This window comes from Panthera tigris, chromosome A1, assembly GCF_018350195.1.
Source record: "Panthera tigris isolate Pti1 chromosome A1, P.tigris_Pti1_mat1.1, whole genome shotgun sequence".
Classification (NCBI taxonomy): domain Eukaryota; kingdom Metazoa; phylum Chordata; class Mammalia; order Carnivora; family Felidae; genus Panthera; species Panthera tigris.
The window spans coordinates 13,699,546-13,718,886 of record NC_056660.1 but is presented as its reverse complement, the minus strand read 5'-3'; the positions used below and the strand labels follow the sequence as shown (position 1 = coordinate 13,718,886).

General features: G+C 35.3%; 1 protein-coding gene and 1 pseudogene across 8 annotated transcripts in view; one reads left to right on the top strand and one right to left on the bottom strand.

Annotated features, from left to right (window-relative positions):
* Positions 1 to 19,341, bottom strand: part of NBEA (neurobeachin) — a 678,339-nt gene that overhangs the window by 644,263 nt on the left and 14,735 nt on the right. The gene's annotated exons all lie outside the window — the stretch shown is intronic.
* LOC102968250 lies at positions 1,857 to 2,863 on the top strand (annotated as a pseudogene).

The following is a 19,341-nucleotide window of genomic DNA, read 5'->3' as shown; positions in this document are numbered from 1 at the left end:
TATTTCAAAATTATTTGAGTCTATCCCCTTCCCCAAATGGAAGGTTAAAATTTTCTTTGTTCTCACTGCCAGTGTTCTGAGGGACCCAGCAACTACTAAGGTGAACAGTTACTCCAGACATTAAGATGGGCCTGGAACTACGTGTATTAGCAAAAGTTAAATAAGCTAATGAGCCTCTAATGCACATCTACTAAAACTCCTACACAAAGAGAGCAAAGATCCCTGACACAAACAGATGTATTAAAATACACTGATAGTAGGACTTAACACTATTGACTGATCAATTCTAAAAAATTAAGTCTTACCATGAGCTTAACACTGTGATCAAGGTCCATTTGTTGCCTCAGCTGTCTGAAATGCTGACAAATTTCAGGAGCAGTGTAAAACCTAAGGCTTTTCTTCTGTTCTAGCTCTCACTCCTCCCAGAGAAAACTGACCAGGTCACACGTGAATTTAATAAATCAGTAGATTTAAGAGGGAGAAATCTTAAAGTCAGACACAATAGAAGGAAAAGGAAGAGAGGTTAAGGATGATTTTAAAGTTTCCAGCTGAACTTGGCTCTAGGTTTTACATCATCTCTCTTGTCCCTATATTGAAACTTGAAAGCATAGTACATCTATCCCTCCCAGTTTGCCTGAAAATACCAATTAATCCTTCAAACTCCAAGCAGGATATAGTATTCCTTCAGAATGTGTTCCTTAAACTCTCCCTGTCAGTGTGCCCATATTGCCCAGCCCAGTGAGAAACAATCACATTTTCTCTGCCACTTTCTTTCCAAGTAGATATTTCTATTAATGTACTTCTCACACCTGTTTATATTTATTTCCTCTACAGACATGTGAAAACCCTGAAAGGAGGGATCTGTGTCTTTAATAGTTGCATTGCCAATGTTTGTCAGGCACACATAAGAGACTCTACATTTGTTGAGTGTACTAATGGCACATTAAGCTTTTTGTGTTGTTTTTTAAATTTAGGATAGAGGATGAATCTGGTAATAGTGAAGTGGTTCTTAACACGGTACAGATAAGAACTATAAACTCTGGACAAAATATTCAAAAACAGCTTTCTGAAGGTGCTGAAGAGCAACCAAAACCGGACACGTAAAAGAATAGAAATGGGAGTTGACAGGTATAAGAAAGTAACAGTATTTTGTAAAATTCTTTGTTTCTTATGATTTTCTATTTAGGGACAAGCCCCGATCTACATCATGAACCAGAAGTTATGGACAATCACAGCAGTTTGAACATGAGAGAAGCAATTCTTGAAACAAAAACACAAGAGAGAAGAAGCCCCAAATAACCTTGGACAAATGTCTGGCTCAGCCATGAACTACTCACATTCATAAGATTTCAACTGATGCCAACTATTGAGTTCTGCAGTTTGAGTTTATCCAAGTAAGCGGACACCTTAAAATTTGTCAACAAAATTCAGAAGAGCGTAACAAAATGTAGAATCTCTACACAGCATTATTCACAGCATTCACGATAACAATCCAAAATTACTTCACATACAAATAACAAAGAAAATATAGTCCATTCATGAAATAAAACATGATCAATAGAAACCAAAATCCAGAGGACCCAGATGCCTGAATAAACACATAAAGATTTTAAATCAAGTAGTATAACTGTGTTCATGGAACTTTAAAACACATCTCATAATGAATAAAAAGACTGGAAATCATAGCAAAGAATTACAAACTACAGAGTCAAATACAAAATGTACAATAGAAAGCTATGACATTTAAATTAAAATGTTCACAGAATAGGCTAAGTAGCAGATCAGATAAAAAAAAAAAGAGCCAATGGAATTAAAGGTAAATCAATTTAAGTATTTAATCTGAAGAAAAATGAGAGGAAAAAGATTGGGAAAAAACAAATAGAACCTCAGGAGCCTAGCCAGCCGCGGTGTTGTGCTGTGGGGAAGAGAGACAGATCTGTAAACCCCGGAGCCAGGGAGCCAGGTTCTGCCGATCCAACGCCCCTGCTGTGCAGAGACCCTGGGTGAAGCCACCATCACCATGTCTGACCAGGAGGCAAAACCTTCAACTGAGGACTTGGGGGATGAGAAGGAAGGAGAATACATTAAACTCAAAGTCATTGGACAGGATGGCAGTGCAATTCACTTCAAAGTGAAAATGACAACACATCTCAAGAAACTCCAAGAATCACTGTCCAAGACAGGGAGTTCCAATGAATTCACTCAGGTTTCTCTTTGCAGGTCCGAGAATTGCTGATAATCATGCTCCAAAAGAAGTGGGAATGGAGGAGGAAGATGTGATTGGAGTTTATCAGGAACAAACAGGGGGTCATCCAACGATTTAGATATTCTTTTTATTTTTTTCTTTACCCTTAACCCTTTTTTATTTTTAAAAACAGTTCTTTTGTAATGTGGTGTTCAAAACGGAAATGGGAACTGGCACCCCATCTCTTTAAAACATCTGGTAATTTGAAGTCTAGTGCCCATTATTCACCATCACTTGTTTTCATTGTGCTGATTTTTGGTGATCAAACCTCAGCCCCCTTCATATCGCACTCTCCTGTTTAAAAAAATTACATGTGTGCACAGAGAGGCCACCACCTTTTCCAGGACTGTGCATTTTCAGGCTTGTGATAAATAAGGTTGACCAATGCGAGTGTTCGTAATGACTTTCCAACCGGCCCTGAAGTTCTAGTATGTGATTGCTTTACTCCTGGACTATGACTTTCAGTGGGAGATGAAAGTTTTTCAGAGAAGTGAACTGTGGAAAAATGACTTTTCCTTAACTTGAAGTTTCTTTTAAAATTTGAGGGTCTGGACCAAAAGAAGAGAAATAGCAAGCTGGAGTCGAGATGACAGAGATCGCGAGAGTAATGACTAACTCCAAAGACGGCTTCACTGAAGAGAAAGCATTTTAAGATAAAAGTCTTGTCAGAAGATCCCAGAAAAGTTCTAATTTTCATTAGCAGTTAATAAAGTTATTCATGCAGAAGTGTGTTCAACAGAACACTGTTCTTTTTTATTTTATTTGCACTTTTTGGCCTGGGATATGGGTTTTAAATGGACATTGTCTGGACCAGCTTCATTAAAATAAACAAAATATTTGTAAAAACAGTTAAAAAAAAAAAAGAACCTCAGGGACATATAGTACAAAATTAAAGATCTAATATAAATGTAATCCCAGTAAAAAAGAGGAATAGAAAATAAAAATATTTACAGAAATCAACAGCAATAAAAACTTTTAAAGTGCCTCCAAAAACAACACACTTAATTCCTCTCATCAAAATCCTATCAAATTTGGTGAGATGAGCTAAAGCAGTGCTGAGAGAGAATTCTACAGTGCTAGAAAAGAAAGAGCTCTCATTGGCCTAAGATTTCATTTATGAATTTAAAGAAAAACAAAACAAGTAGAAGAGTGGAAATACAACACAGAAATCAATGAAATAAAAAATTAGCAGAGCCAAATTTGTTTCTTTGAAATGATTGATAAAATTGATAAATCATTAGCTCAAGAGAATAAGAGAGAGAAAAAGAAAATAATGCAAATTGTCAGTACCTGGGATGGATTATCACTACAAATCCTACATTACAAACATAAAGACGTTAAAAGCATATTACAGAAATGTTTATGAACAACAGTATGCCAACAAATTCAATTACTTACATAGAATGGATAAATCCCTTGTAAAATACAACTTTCCAAACCGACACAAGATAAATGAAAATCCAAATAGCCCATATTTATCAAAAAGGTAAGTTCATTATCAAAAAACCTTCCAATAAAAAAAAGAACAGGCCTAGATATTTTCTATTGGTGAATTCTACAAAACTCATTAATAAAACAGGAAGAAGGAACACTTCCCAACCATTTTATGATAACCCCAGTAGCAAAACCTGACAAGGACATTACAAGAAAATAAAATTACAGACCACAGTCTCTCATGAACACAACCACAGAAATCCTTAATATTGTAAGCAAGCCAAGCCCAGCAATATAGAAAATGGAAAATGCAGCAGAGGTACCTCAGGATGAAAGCTGTTTTAACATTCAAAAATCAATGTAGCATTGCCACTGATAATGTAACATGGTAATCACTCTGGAAAACAATTTAGTAGTTTCTTAAAAAGTTAAACACACATTTACCATATGACCCAGCAATTTTAATACTATGTATCTATGGAAATGTATATCCACACAGACGTTTATACAAATATTCAAAACAGCATTATTAATAAAAGCTAAAAATTGGCAACAATTCAAATGTCCATAAACTAGTAAATGGACAGTCAGAATGCAGTATACCCCACAATGGAATCAGTGTTTGGCAATAAAAAGGAACATAAGTGAACCTCACATGCTAAATAAGGGAAGTCAAACATAAAGATGACATGTAGTGTGACTGAACAGGCAAATATAAAAAGAGTAAGTTAGTGATTGCAAGAGGCTTGAGGTGTGAATGAGGAGTGACATAAGTGTGCCTGAGCTTTCTTTGGGGGGGGTGATGAAAATGTTAAAAAAGTACATTATGGTTATAGTTGAATGATTATGGAGAATACCAAGTCATTGACTTGTATGCAAAACAAAAACAAAAACAAAAACATTAATTTTATAGTAAGTAAACTGTATCTTATGAAAGCTGCTTTAAAAAACATAATTATGCAGGGCACCCGGGAGCTTCAGTCGGTTAAGCATCTGCAAACATCTCAGTCATGATCTCACCATTCCTGCAATCGAGCCTCACATCGGGCTCTGTGCTGACGGCTCAGAGCCTGGAGCCTGCTTCGGATTCTGTGTCTCCCTCTCTCTCTCTGCCCCTCCCCTGCTCGCTCGGTCTCTCTCTCTCAAAAATAAATAAACATAGAAATTTTTTTTTAAATAAAATTCTATTTATAATAACATGTAACATCAATAAAGCACTTAGAAATAAATGTAACAAAAAATTTGTAATGCCTCTAAATTACAAACTACAAAACAAAACACTGCTGGGAGAAATTTTTAAAAGGCCTAAATAAGAGATACACCATGTTCATGAAATGGAAAACTCAGGATTTTTAAGAAGTCAACCTCTCCCCCCCAACACCCTGCTTCTGCCAAGTTAAACTATACATTCTTGCAAATCTATTTATAATCTCCCAGGCCTCTTTGTAGACTGACCATGAATTCTAAAAGGTTTATGTAAATGTAACAACAACAACAAAGCATGACAACTAGAATATTCAAAGCTATCTTAGGAAAAGAAACATGGAGGATGCACAAACCACCCAATTTAAAAATTTATCATAAAGCTCCGGTAATCAAGATACCATAGCACTGGCATAAAGACTGACAAACAGGTCACTAGAACAGGATAGACTCACTGACGCTCCAATCAGTTTTCTACACAGGTGCTACAGTAATCCAATAGAGAAAGGAAAGTCTTTTCCACAAATAACAATGAAACAGATGGATATCAATATGGGGAAGAAAAATAAAACCTGGATCCATAACTCATACACAGACAAGAATTAATTTTATATAGATCACAGACTAAACAACTATAAAACTCCTAGAAGAAAACACAGAAGAATATCTGCATCATCTGTAGTGAAGATTCTTACAGGGCATATTCTTAAGGACACAGAAAGCAAAAACCATAAAGGAAAAAACTGATGAATTAGACTTAATCAAAATTAAAAAGCCTTTGTTCATGAAAAGATAGCTATAGATAAATAAAAAATTTAAAGACAAAAAATTTTCCAAAAACATATATGACAATGGAATGGTATGTAAGATATATAAAGAACTTCTAAATATTTTTTTTAATTTAAAAATGGCAGAACATTTGAACAGGTGCTTCGCAAAATATTAACAAACCACCAATTAAGGATATGAAAATATATTAATCATCATTAGCCATCACAGAAGTGCAAACTAAAACTACAATGAACTAAACTATTATACATCCATAAGAATCACTAAGAGCACTAACCATGTAAAATGCTGGTAAGAATGGGCTCTCTCACACAGTGTTGGAAGTACAAAATGTTTCATCCATTTGGAAATAGGTCTAACAGATTCTTGTTAAACCAAATATACACCATCTCTCTGACCCAGCAATTACATTCTTAAGTATTTACCCAAAGGAAATAAAATACAAATCCCCAAATGACTTTTGTATAAGAATGTTAAAAGAAGCTTTATTCTTTTATAATGTCCCCAAACTGGAAACAGCCCAGAGTTCCATCAACACAAGAATAGATAAACTATGGTAAATTCACATGATAGTCTGCTACTCAGCAATAAAAAGTAACAAACTGCTGATAAACACAACAATATGAACAAATGGCAAAAGCACTATGTTAAATGAAAAGAAGCTTTACTGAGAAGAGTTTATTCATTTTGTCAGATCCCATTTATACAAATTCTATGACAATAGTCTATGGTGGGAAAAAACTTGAGTGGATGTCTCTGGGGATACGGGGTAGCGATTAACTGGTAGAGGGTATGAGGGAACTTTCTGAAGTGACTATAGGATTTTTTATCTTGATGGGGGTTTGGGTTACTCAGGTACAAGCATGTGTGAATACTGAATGTTATATTTAAGATTGATGTTTTCATCATATGTAGTTTGGAGGGGAGTGTTTAGGGAGACCATAACCAAATACTGAATTTGAAATAAAAGATATGTATAGCTACAACCTGATTTGAAATATATGCCAAAAAAAAAAAAAAAAAAAAAAGACCAAAAACAAGATGGACTGATGGATGGATAAGTGATAAAGTGAGTTCTGTAAAATGTAAATGGTAAAATCCAAGTGGTAAGATGACAAGCACAGGAAATATGAAAAAATCCTAAAGCTCATGAACCTTAGTCTGGAAAGTAAATGACTCCCAGTTATCAAGATGGAGAGAAAGAGAGACAGCACTAGCAGGGGAGGGGCAGAGAAGAGGGAGAGAGAGAGAATCTTAAACAGGCGCCACACTCAGTGCAGAGCCAGATGTGAGGTTCGATTTCACGGCAGTGAGATCATAACCTGAGCTGAAATCAAGAGTTGGACACTCATCCAAATGAGCCACCCAGGCGTCCCAAGATGGATTAATTTCTTTAAAGTACTGATTAATATTAGCACCTATTTCATAATTATGTACAATCTACATCCATTTACAGTTACACCTAAATACATAAGCGTAGGTATGTAAACAAGTAGAGAAGTCTCCTAGAAGTGAAATACAACTACAAAGCCTCAAAGTCTTAACATTTTTTTTCTGGAGAAAAAAAGCAGCATGGGGTAGTTTGCAAAAGGCCACAATGAAAGAAATGGATCAGCTTTATGACCCCTATAACTCTTCATTCGGTACACTCCATACCAAAGATTCATCTTATATTTTCACTTAATCTTGCATGTCTCTCCTTTATAAAAGTTTCCCTGAGGTTCCACTCCCTAAAGATGTTAACCACCCCTCCTCAGAAAGTCCATCATTCTTTGTATTTCTCTTATAAAAACTTATGAAATTTATGTCCACCAGGAAAAATAAAACTGTTAAAAGGCTTGGGCATCAGGCCAACTCTACCTGCACGACCCAAGATAAATTGCTTAATCTTGTTTCTTTGTATGTAAACTGTGGATAACAGAACTTTATCTCACAGGGTTATTATCAGATTATGGTGCTTAGCCTTCTTCATAAAGTACCAGATAAAAATTACTATTATTGTTATTATTATATTACTATCTCCATATGAGCCTCAGTACCAACAACATTTAACAGGCATTCATTTTTTTTTTTTTTAAATATTCAATTAAAAGAACTGAATAAACTATTCACGTGTTACTGACTGACAGACTATTGCTGTGGCCCATACCTATAAACACACTTAAGTAACTGCCCTTCCAGTTTTAAGATGATACTAGTAACTCATCTGTGGCTACTGACTTAAATGAGCTTTACTTTGGTTCTTTTTGTTTTATTTTATCCCTAAAATACAAGATTATTTTTCCATTACCCTCATTTTCATCACTATTTCTGCATGTACTCATAAGGGCAATTCTCTTCACTCCAATTCTCTTCACTCCCTAACCTAAGAGCTCACGACCACATCCTCCAAGCAACTGAATAACAGCAAACCCAAGCCCTCCCCTTGCCATCACTTTAAAATGTTCGGTTCTGGCCCACTCCCCAAATTCCTTGTTTAGAGGCCTTCCAAATGTTCATCTTTACGCACATTTGAAACTTCAGTCATACTAAGTAATTAAATTAACAAGATAAATTGATTAATTGCTACCAGCATGATTATTCTTTCATTGTGAAATCTCCAGGCAAGAATAGGATACAATTTATACTCTGGCAAAAAGGAGAAATGAAAGGCAAAAACCAAGTTTTTAAACGTCTATGCCTTGATCTCTACTTCACAGCACTAAGTGCCACATTTCTATTCTCTCACTGCACAGCTCTCATAATGTGGAACCTACACAGTCTTCCTTAGTCATGGATATAAAACTCAAACGCAAGCCTCTAATTCCTTTAATAAAAAAAAAAAAAAAAAAAAAAACAACAAGTGAGACTCAAAACAAAATAGAAAGATGAAAAACAGCATTCCAACAACAACACATTAGACAAAATATCACTAATTAAGGAATATGATAAAAATCATGGTCATTCAGAAAAATAACACCTACTAGTTGTTATCTGGTAGATAATACTCAAGCCTTCTTAATTATAGGACTAAAAATGAATTAGTATCTGAGAAGAACTGAAGTCTTTCTCAATGGATATTAAAACACACATTAGTAATCAGGTACCCATGTGGAAAAACTTCCTTGATCACTCACCAAGCATCCTAAAACAAAAATCTCTCTATGGTAGTACCACTGTACTACAGACATTTTCACTAAAATTACATCACTAATATTGTAACATGTTATTTTTAAAATTCTATAAAATAGTGTAACATCAGAAAAAAAATTTGAAGAAACAGAAGATACAATTCAAGTGTCATCTTCTTGGAGAAGCCAATCCCATTTAGAGCAAAGGGTCTACAAACTACTGCCTAGAAATCAATTCTAGCTTGCTGCTTCATTGTAAATAAGATTTTATTGAAATACCACCATGCCCGTTCATGGACATAGTGTTTAAGGTTGACCACAGTATAACTGAAATATATATGTTTGGTCTTTGCCCCAGTTCCTTGCACATAGCTTCAAAACCCTTGACATTTCATAGGTGTCCTTTGTTATCCATAATTAGTCCCTTTTGATTATACCTAAAGTTATGCTAACAAGGTGACTCATGGTCAGTCCCTAGATAGTTTAAAAGAGAGGAGCCAGCCAATGAAAGACCAAGCATGTGAGCACAGGGCTGGAGACTGAGTTCAATTATGTGGTCAACAATTAAATCAATCACACCTACACAATGAGTCCACAAAAACTATTGAACAATGAGATTCAGGAAGCTTCCAGGTTGCTGAACATATCGATGTGCTGAAAGGGTGCCCAGAAAGGGCATCGAAGCTCTGCGTACCCACTCCCCACCTCTAACATACTGACCTATATGTCTCTTCCATTTGGATCTTCCTGAGTTGCAGCTTTCATAATAAAACTAATCCTAAGTATGGTGCTCTCCTGAGCTCTGTGAGTCATTCTAGCAAATTACTGAACTTGGGGGGCGGGGCTATAGTCAGCCAGGCAGAAATGTAGGAAGCCCCACTTGTAGCTGGCATCTGAAATGGAGACAGTCTTGTGGGACCAAGCCCTTAGCTTATAGGTTTGTACTAACTCTAGTGTCAGAATTCAATATAATTATAGGACACCTAATTGAGGTCAGAGATTAGTGTTGCTACCTTCCCACTACAGCTGCAAAGTAGAGCAGTTGCAATAAACAAAGTATGGCCCATAAAGCCTAAAATGCCCGGATCTTTACAGAAAATATTTGCCTACTACTGTTCCAGGGAATTAGTCTCTCAAAGTCTCCTGTTTCAACACTTTTGGTACATATCACTAACACATTAACAATTATATTTATATATTTACTTGTCTATCTCCTCCAGGATATTACTACTTATGAATAAAAAATAGTTTCATTATCATCATATTTTTAGGACCAACTTCTTGGCATACAGTTGACAAAAGCTTAATAAAAATACCTATTTAAAAAAAAACAAAAAAAAAAACTTCTTACAGCATGTTTCTGTCCCAGTGTATCTCTTTTGTTTTTTATTTGAGAGAGAGAGAAGAGAGAGCATGAATAGGGGAGAGGGGCAGAGAGGGACAGAGAGAGAGAATCCCAAGCAGGCTCCATGCCCAGCACAGAGCCCAACATGGGGCTTGATCCCATGACCGTGGAGTCATGACCTCAGCCAAAATCAAGAGTTAGACATTGAACCAGCCAGGCGCCCCCAGTGTATCTTATTTTCTATTTTAATATCAGGCCTATGTTCTGATTCTAAAAGAAAAAAACAAAACATTATTGAGAGATCATGGATTATTAGCATATTAAGGCCTGAGAGTACCACAAAATACTCTAATTCAATCTTTATTTTCAGTCACGCAAAATAAAGTCTACAACGCTTAAATGACCTGACCAACTAATTAGTAACAAAGACAAGATCAGAATCCAAGTCCAAAATCAATAATCTTTTCACTAACAATACCAAATCTTTCTAATGAGTGAATAAAAGCATCACAACATAAGTAAAACTAAACTTTGTTCAAAATGTACCCCCTAAAAGTACTCTCCATTCATGCTACTCAGAGTACCAGTCAATGAATGAGAAGGCTGAATCAGAACATGAATCAACACACTTCTTTCACAAAGAAAGTTTTGTTATGGAAAAAAAATATTTGAAATAAACAGTGTGCTTACTAACAAATTTGATTTACATTCTGGCACAAGCTCCTTATCTCCTCTCAGACCAAGAAACATTTTACAAATAGGCAAACCTCTTCTGGGGGCCACATTTTCAATAGCAATGTACTAAACAAACATTCAGTATTAAAGCAGAAACTGTTAAAAGTATAATGATCTTCAAATATACAATTTATATACACAGCTCCCACCTGAAAGGAATACGAGGGAAGGAAAATAACATCTATTTCATTCCACATATAAGGATTTTCTTATATATCCATATATATATGCAGTGTAGATACAGACATAAAGAGGAAGACAAACAGAAGCTCAGAGAGATGTAATACTTGGCTCAAGGTCACAAAGCAAAGAAGAGGCAGAGCCAGGATTTGAATTCAGATTAGTCATTCCACAAAGGCCAAGCTCTTTACAGAAAACCAGGATACAAAAACAGATTTGACTCAAATAGCATTTGCACATTAATTCATAAATCTAAATATAGTCCAGCACATCAATTCATAGCTGTAAAAGGCCTAAAAGGAGCAGGTACAGGATGGATCTAGAAGAAGCACCCACTATTTATACAGACTTCACCACTGAACAGGCTGTCCTCTCTGACCAATCCTGTTGTTTCAAGGAGAGAAACACAAGAAATACTGAAAGAGTAAGACAATACTAGTCTATCTAATCAGATCACCTTACACGGAATGTACATACGTATTGCTTTGCTCTTGTCACTCTTGCCAAAACTTCTCCTCCACACTGCCCAAAGTCCTGAGCTTCCAATTTACCCAGCTTCATTTGTCTCATGTGTAAAAGGGGACAGAAATGCCTATTTCATGGAGTTACTACCTTAATTGAAAATACTTTATTTTCTCTATTGTAAGAAATATTTTTCATATATTAACATTTCTGAAATCAACATGTAACTCATAATTGATGTGTACATTTAATGTAGTAGTGTTTCCTTTCTTACCCCTAAGTGCTATTATTAAATCAGTAACGGTCAACTGCATAGCAGAATACCTAACAAAAACTTGTAACTACTATCATTATTTTATTATGTTTGGTGGAAATAAGCAACAGATTCTGGTTTTGAAAGCAGCTCATTCCAGAACTTTTCTTTATGTACTCATAAAAGCATACATGTTTAAAGCATTATTTTTATTTTTCCTGCTCTCCCTCCACCTTGACGTCTAGAGACCTTGATTTTGCCAACTGCAGTTTGCCAACCACATCACATTTTAAATGACTCCTGAGTTTGTTGACAGATTAATGTATTTAAAAGATAACTAATGTAATGCAAAAACTGGAAATACTTAACTTCCTGAAAATTGTCTCTGACTCTGAATTAGAGAAGAATCCAGTAGAGACAGAAGCTTAAGCTAAGTCCTAAAGGATAGGCAGTAATTTGATGGGAGAGAAAAACATTGCTACAAAGAAGGTACTACTTTAAACATACTATACTGACCCAAATTTCCAGATGTGGATAGAATACTCTCACTCTACCCGATCTACTCAGCAAACTCCTGCTCACCCTTCAAATCCAATCTCAAGAGAATCCTCTACCTTAAAGTCTTTCCTGACTTCTGCAAACAGTTTTGTCACTTTCTCTTCTGTGATGTTGTATTCTAATACACACTTTTTCTTGAGATCACAGGAGAAATAAAAGGCAGAACAAACACTTGAATTCAGATTAGTCAAGCGACAAAGGCCTGATCACATTATTCAGTATTTTTTAAATTTACACATCAGTCTCTCTTTTTAGAATCTGAAGTCTTTAAAGAAAAGATTCATCTTTCCAATCCCTTTCTACCCCAGGTTTGACCATACTATTCCTAGGAATAAGCAATTTAGCTCCCAGTCACCACTGAGAAATAAAAATATGTTTAATCTCCTTCTCCTCTCCACTGGGTATTTATAAATCTTTCAAGGTTTAGAACATCCAAGAATGTTGCTGAAGTATATATACTCTTAAATTTTAATGGAAGAAGACAACACATATCGCCAACTCTCAAAAACTAGACAATTATCCAAATGCATCGTGCTAGCTTTGAGGCAAGACATCCCAAGAACACTGCTGTGACGCGTCCTCTACTCTGGACACTGCTGTGAATCACCCAGAAGCTTCTTACAACAGTTCTTTCTCCAGTCCAATATTTCTAGCACCCGCTGGTCCCAATGTTGTTCCAGTATTAATTTGATCCAAGGGGTATCAAGTGTTTGCCTACTAATCACCTAGTCACCTAGATAATGCTCTTCCCCTGGCTCTTCCTGCACATGGAAGTGAGAAAATAAATTTCTGCTGTTCAAGCTATCTGTTCTGTGACAGCAGCCTTAGCAAATTAGCACACCAGCCAAGCCCAGGTAACTCAAGTTGAATATAATAAAAGGAATAATTGCTAGATTAGAAATTCAGAGACCTGAAATCCAGTCCTAAAGCATGGCAATTTAAAAACTGTGTAACCCAGATTAAACCAGTAACTTTCCTGTGTCTAGGTTTCCATATCTGAAAACCAGATAATCTTTGAAACTTTATCATGTACTAGCATTCCAGAATTCTAGTATTCAAAATCAGGGTCCTATTTAAAATATGGTGCTCCCGGGACGCCTGGGTGGCTCAGTCGGTTAAGCGTCCGACGTCAGCTCAGGTCATGATCTCACAGTCAGTGAGTTCGAGCCCCGCATCGGGCTCTGTGCTGACAGCTCAGAGCCTGGAGCCTGCTTCAGATTCTGTGTCTTCCTCTCTCTCTGCCCCTGCCCTGTTTATGCTCTGTCTCTGTATCAAAAAAAATAAATTTTAAATATGGTACTCCTGACAATACTAAAATTAGCACTCTAAATACAATAGGGGACTCTGATTCTGATAAATCAAATAAATAACAAACTGTTATGTCCTGCTTTCCAGGTAAAGTTATGGCTACTTCTCAACTTCTGTTTTAGTAAACAGGATAAACACGAATTTCCAGAAAGTATATTTTCACATATATTTTCTAACAGTAATTCATAACAAGTAGTCATTTCTTTCATTAAGAAACAGTCTAGCAAATCATTCAAGCAAATATCTAGTAAAACACGTCAGAAATAATTTTCATCCAACCAATTCTTACATTTTATTGTAACTGCTTCTTCAACTCTGAAGCAATGTTTACAATTTGCCTTCCAAAGTATTTGCTGACAATAAGATGCATTTTAATTTGTTGCCATATTGATTTCTATGAATTATTTAGGCAATTTTTACCAAAGCAGGGAGAACAAGTTTTTCCCCAATGAGATGTGGTTTTTAAATTATTGCTATTAAGTCAATGCATCAGTTAGGATGAGGTTTACTGATACATAACAAGAAAACCGAAAACATGAGTGGTTCAAACAATATAAAGATTATATATGTGTGTGTCAGCATGTATAAATATATATTTGTATATGTATATATACACACACAGATGCATACATATAAAGAAAGAAAACATGCTAGAATATTAGTTTATTTCTATCCCTCCAATGGTTCATTTATTTTTAAGATATTCCCTTCTAAACCAGTGCTGCCCAGTGAAAATATTATGTAAGCCATATATATAATTTAAAATTTTATTAACCACAATAGAAGAAAATGTAAAGAGAAACAGGAGAAATTCAGTTATATTTCATTTAACCCAGTATATGTAAAACACCATTTTAACATGTAATAAATATTTTCAAATTATTATGATTTTTATACCAAGTTTTCAAAGTCAAGTGTGCATTTTATGCTTTCAGTACATTTCATGTGCTCACCAGCCACACGTGGCTCGTGTCTACCCTATGACTGCACAGCTCTAGACAGACCTAGCCAGCTTTCAAACCTCAGCTCAAGCATTAACTGCTTGTGTGAAGCCTTCCCTTGATGCCTTCCTTTGACTTCATTAGTACATTTCTCCTTTCAGTGTGGCCCACCATAACCTGATTCGTTTCTATCATAGAATTTACAGATATAATTGCCTGTAATTATCACCCTCCATAGCATTAAACACTCTAGGGCAGGGATTTGTCTTGATCATTGTATCCTCAATGCCTAGCATTACATATGGTGAGTACTCAATAAATATTTGCTTGAATAAAAGGGATAGGCAGTCAGATATGAAGGGCAGGTTGAAAATGAGTACATACAGTCAGACCCAGTAGACCAGTATTTAAATGGGGGTGGAAAGAAGGGCACAGAAGAAGTAACTTTGAACAAAAGAACTAGATAACCTGCAAATTAAATATAGTACTCTACCCTGAATACTTAAATCAATTAGAAAATAAGTCAAGCCAACTATAAAATAATATAATTCAATAACAGTATATATTAAACATTAATCTCTATCACAGTATAAAGCAAAACTTTTCTAAGATCTCTGCTTTTTCCTTAGGAATAAACTACATTAACACAGTCCCTTTTTAACAACTAGTAACATATCACAAACAATACATGTAATTATTAAATTCTATCCTCATATACTACCTCCCATTAATATATCTTTATGCCTTTTACATATGAAGATAATAAATTAAGGCTCTAAGGTACAAAATACATTATCATATTGACCCAGCCCCAACCACTCCCTCCCTGGAACTGAAATCTATGTTGCAAATGTCTATGTCCCATACATTCTAGGCAGGTCATTTTCAATTTATTTCAGTTTGGCAGCCTAATTTTTCAATGTAATTGGGTTCAGCTGTCATTCTGAATGACAGTTTGTCATGCAGTAACTAAAATACATTAGTTTACCTTTCAGAGCGCAATTACTAATCAGGTTAAATATTATTTCTGGAATTTTAAAAAAGCCCAATATAATTAATTTTTAAAATCAGCAAATCTGACTAAAATATATTTGCTCAACATAATTCCTATAAAAGTATCTAAATGAGTATTTTCACTGAGAAAATAGCTTCTTCACAGCTACTCAACCCATCCCTGAAATAAGTCAGTCATCCTAAAAATGAATGCTTTTTGATCCTAAGGCCCAAATGAGGAAAGGGTAATAGTTCAAAACAACTCCAAGACCATTCAGGCAATATTACTGAACTGTGACCAATTAGTTTAGTCAGTCCCTGTGTGGTACTAATGAGACCAAGGAAATGGGTTACATTTCCATTTGAATCTAAACTTAGTAAAGTGAATGGTTAAAAGACTGAATCTACAATCCCACCCAATTAGGGCCTGCTGTCTGCCAGGTTGATGACTTCAACAATAATAGCAATGAAACAAGCATGTGAATAGATTAACAGCTAGGGGGAAAAATTCACACCTTAGCATGGAACAGATACTCCAAAGAAACTTGCAATGTGAAAAAGTCACACTTTGATAAAGATGAATCATTAAAGCTCAACTCTTAAAAACCAAGACAAGTAAATATGCTACCTTATAAATAGTTTCTACATTATTACATATAATATTTGACCTAACATATTTTTCTGGAACATTCTTTCAATTCTGGAATGCTACATAATGAAAAACTGTAATTTGGTTGGCAGAAAGGAAAAACCAGAGTCCTTTCAGCAGTAGGAAGGAACAGGATTTCCTTACAGAGGAAGAAAAAGTTCACCAAAACAGTTAACACCAGACCAGTTAAGAAAAAGACTTATTTGTGGTGATCCTGAAACTGAACTATATCAAGCTAGCTTGAATCTTCTTCTAGATTTCGGAAAACCATTAACTCAACTTTGATAAAATGTTAATTTTTAGAGTTCTGATTTTATGAGACTGATGAAATTGAAAATAATTTAACACACTCAGTGCCCATCATCTCTTCCTCCACCTTCTCTCTTAATCATGAACTACAAATGCCCAACAGAAATCTAGCTCCTTCTCCTCACATGCAGTAAAAGGGTAAGCAATGAAAACTAAACTCACCTCCTCTCTCCACAGGGCTGAAATTTACACACGTTTACTCAATTGTATTTAAATTACAACTTCACTCAGTAAATTATACATGTCATATACCCTATCATCACCACCTTTTCAAATCTCAACCTACAGGTTTAAAAAAAATAATAATCATTGAGTGCTTACTTTGTATCAGACCCATCACCAGGCATCAGGAATCTCTTCCCATTGTCCCTTCCCTCAATCATAACTTAAAAATTTGAAATCTATCCCCTTCTTACTGATGAACATACTCTAATAGCAGTGTTAAGAGTGAATCTTTTTTTTTTCTCCTAAGATAATGGGCAAGGGAGCACCTGGGTGGCTCAGCTGGTTAAGCATTCAACTTCAGCTCAAGTCATGATCTCATGGTTCATGGGTTCCAGCCCCACGTAGGGCTCTGTGCTGACAGCTCAGAGCCTGGAGGCTGCTTCTGATTCTGTCTCCTCCTCTCTCTGCCCCTTCCTCGCTCTCTCTTTTTCTCTCTCTCTCAAAAATAAATAAACATTAAAAAGATTTTAATAAAAGAAGATAAAGGGTATGATAGCTTAGAAAATCATGCAAAGTGTAATTTATTTCCCAAAGTTTTCAACACAAGACCTAATTCCTGAGTCACCTGTATACCTAACAATTAAGTTAGCTATAGACAAAAACTAAAAGAAATATAATGTGAACCACATATATGATTTAAAAGTTACCTAATAGCCACATTAAAAGAACTAAAATGGAACAGGTGAAGTTAACTCACTTTATAAATTAATAAATAACCCAAGTGGCAATATAACCAAGATAATTTCATTTCAACATGAAACCAACATAAAAATTAATAATGAGATATTTTACATTATTTTCCTCATCTAAGTCTTTGAAACGCTGTATTTAAACTTAAAGCATATCTAAATTCTTATTACCTGTGTTGTAAGAAGTGCTTGACAGCCACAAAACACAGGGGCTTCTACCCTGGACAGTACAGCTACAGATAAGCCAAAAGAAGAAGCACTTTAAAACAAGTAGTAAATATATGAAGAGACAAACTTACAATGAGACCAAGTTTTCAATAGACTTTAAAATGGCATAAACATAGCCATGACTGATAAATCTTTACTAAGTTATTTAAGATAAAGTAGGCCTATACTGCAGGGGTATAAAAGAGGATGGATAAATTATGTTATTTCTTAAAAATAAAGAAAAAAGCCGTTAAAACTAAAGATTCATCTTCAGAAGCTGTATACTACAAAAATGAGTTCAAATAAATAGGGGCATGCTCTCTAGAAGCTTCTAACTAGGTACATAAGATGAAAGACACGTTTTAGAAGGGCACCTGGGTGGCTCAGTCTGTTAAGCATCCGACTTCAGCTGAGGTCATGATCTCACACTTGGTGAGTTTGAGCCCCACCCTGGGCTCTGTGCTGACAACTCAGAGGCTGGAGCCTTCTTCAGATTCTGTGTCTCCCTCTGCCCCTCCCCCATCTGTGCTCTGTCTCTCTCTCAAAAATAAATGAACATTTAAAAAAAAAAAGATAAATTTTAGAGAAAAGCGTTTTTTTTTTTTTTATTTTAAAACAGACTGTTTAATGCAGGCAGATTAACAAAAAAACCTCTTAAAAAAATAAATTACAGGTTGTTGTATTTTTTTTAATGAAGGAGAAGTTGAGGTAAAATCACTACTGAATATTCTATAAGAAATTGGAATCACTGCAACAAATTGCTGCTGTCTTCCATAATTAATTAATTTTTTAGATGACAAGAATTATTCATGTTTGAGTATTATTCCTGGTCTTTCTTTCCCTGTGCCTACTCAAGAGAATTCTGGCTTGGCCTGCTGAGTCTCTTACTCCTGCCACCCTGAGACTGTCTTACCAGTCTAAATGGAAATTATTTTAGGCTTTGTAATATAGAGAGAAGAATGGAATACTAAGAATTTACAAGGTTAGAACTGTGTGCTGATTTTTTTTGACAAGTTCTAGGATAAGAGGATCAAAAGCAGCTATACTATGGAAACAAAGCAAAGAGAGAAAACGTAAATTTTTAAGAAATATTACTATGGTCTCTGTATCTCTATTCCACATAATATTCAAAAATAGGAGTAACGAGCCTGAGTCATATAGAAATTACTTTTTCTTATTGGAGGCTGTTTTTCGTTTCCATCAACCAAGAGACTGATACATACAGATCCTGAATTTACAAATGTAACCTACAAATACAATCTCCAGAGTATCTTATCTGTGTTGCCAATGGAGACTGGTTTGAATAAAAAACTCTTACTCTTTGAAGACATATGCTAAGTGAAATAAGCCAGACAAAAGGAAAAATACTGTAGGATGACACTTATATGAAGTAACCAGAATAGTCAAACTCACAGGGACAGAAAGTACAATAGTGGTCACCAGGAACCGAGGGAAAAGGACTGGGGAGTTACTATTTAGTGGGTACACAGTTCCAATTTGGGAATACAAAAACAGTTATACCGGTGAATTTTCTCACAATCAAAAAGACATAAAGACTTTGAACAAACTGAGTTAACTTTGAAATAAACCTAGTAATAATGACATTTGAAAAAATAAAAATTAAGAAATAATTCTTACTGACTTCTAAAGCCACATTTACCACCATTGAAAATATGTATTCTTTATTAAGATACTCATGCCTATTT